Consider the following 2180-nt stretch of genomic DNA (forward strand, 5'->3'; position numbering starts at 1 on the left):
AGGCACCCGCCACAACGCCTGGCCATTTTTTGGTTGCAGCCATCATTGTTGTTTGGCGGGCCCGGGCTGGGGATTCGAACTCACCACCTTAGGTGTATGTGGCTGGTGCCTTAGCCAATTGAGCCACAGGCACCGAGCCAAAGTTGCTAGGATTATATGCATGAGCCACTACACCTGGTGAAATAATTTTTTAAAACTTTAAACTGTACAATTAATGCTTTTCCTTAGTTTGGCTTTATCGCAGGCGACCAGGTTCAGTGGGCTTAGTAGATGCCTATCTTTTCCCATTTATCTCTCTTCCTTTCTCTGGCTTGCTAACCCTTATTTCTCCAGGGCTTGAACGGGACAGAGGGAGAACAGATGAAGAAAGTTTTTACTTGATTGATAATTGTCACAAGCTAATTTTAGTGTTTGACAGGTACTAAAGCTAACTCTTTTTCAATGGGTCCTTTTGTAGGTTTTTCAGAGATTTCCTCCCCTTTGGAGGATATCTCTTCTATACTAGTTATTTTAACGTGTGTGAATTCTGCTCCTCTAGTTTGTCACTTAGAACTTTATTACAAATTCTAGGTATTAAAAAATCAACTTTATTGAGATATGGTTTATAAAAGTTGCACAGATTTTAAGTATACAGATTGATAGTTTTGACAAATGTGTATCCATGTAACCACCTCCAAAGTCAAAAAGACAATTTACCTCATGTCCCTTCCATTACTTATAAATCCCTAGATATCTGATGGCATATCCCCTGCTTTCAAAAAGACAATTAGTCAAAAAGACAATTTACCTCATGTCCCTTCCATCTACTTATAAATCCCTAGGCATCTAATAGCATATCCCCTGCTTTCTTTGGCTGAGGTCTTCTCAAATCTTCAGATGATCTCTGTGACAGGATAAAGAAACCCCAACTAGTTCTCTCTCTCCCACATAGATCATGGGCACACCCATGAATTCTTGCCCTGTAAAGCTTTGGGAGCAAAGGTCAGTCTTACCACAGCCACTTCTTACTATGCCACAGATCAGATTAATCATATTGATCTCTCCAAGTAATTCCCTTAAAGGCTTCTCAACCTGAACTGGTCTAGGGGAAGGACTTAAAGCCCACTAACAATTCTCTCCAAGGATCTCCCTCTAATGCCTGAATTTCTGGCTCCTTGGGGGCAATTAAGAGCTGTTTACATTAACTTTTAAAAAATTTTTTATTTATTTTTAAAATTTATTTTTACTTTATTATTATTGAGACAGAGTCTCGCTTTGTTGCCCTCAGTAGAGTGTTGTGGCATTACAGCAACCTCAAATTCTTGGGCTTATGTGATTCTCTTGCCTCAGCTTCCCAAGTAACTGAGGGTTATGTAAGAGGAGTGTTAAAGTCCCCTGCCTGCCAACAATGCCTGGCTATTTTTTTTAGAGACTGGATCTCACTCTTGCTCAGGCTGGTCTCGAATTCATGAGCTCAGGCAATCCACCCACCTCAGCCTTCGAAGTGCTGGGATTATAAGCATGAGCCACTGCGCCGACAATCTTTCTTTTTCTAATGCAAGTCTCACATGGTCATCTCACAACACACTTTGGAATGTGGCATTTACCATCTGGGATCCTTAACAGAGACTGAGACTCAAATCTCCCAGTATCCATGTAAACCACCAGGACAGGGCAATGATGGTTCAGGAGCTTGGGGGATATTACTAGTTCAAACTGTATTTTTACAAATGTTTTACATGAGAGACCATGAGTAACTGTATTTCATAAAAAGAAGCCCCTAAAGTATAACCAGCAACTAGATATAGAAGGGTGAGATTCATTTTGAAAGGAAAGGGTAAGAAAGCAAGTGTAAAAAAAAAAAAGGTAGTAGATGTCACTTATTCACTCATTCATTGAAAAACAATCATCGAAGCAGTAGCACTCTGCTGGGTGATGGAAAAAAAAAAGAGACCACAGAGCTGTCTTCAAGGAGATCATCCATGGCCTAACAGAGATGACAAAGACATATAGGCCATAATTAAAATAGGTATGTGACACTTTATACTGGTCAAGGGAATAATACAATAAGAGGACATTTCAATTCTAAATATTTATGTACCTAACATAAATGCTCTCAGACTGATGAAACAGACCTTAATTGGTCTGAGCAATATAATATCCTATAACACCATAATAGCTGGGGACTTGTAACACCCCTC

Source organism: Otolemur garnettii, unplaced genomic scaffold, assembly GCF_000181295.1.
Source record: "Otolemur garnettii isolate 467f Iridium unplaced genomic scaffold, OtoGar3 scaffold00172, whole genome shotgun sequence".
In the NCBI taxonomy this organism is placed as follows: Eukaryota; Metazoa; Chordata; class Mammalia; order Primates; family Galagidae; genus Otolemur; species Otolemur garnettii.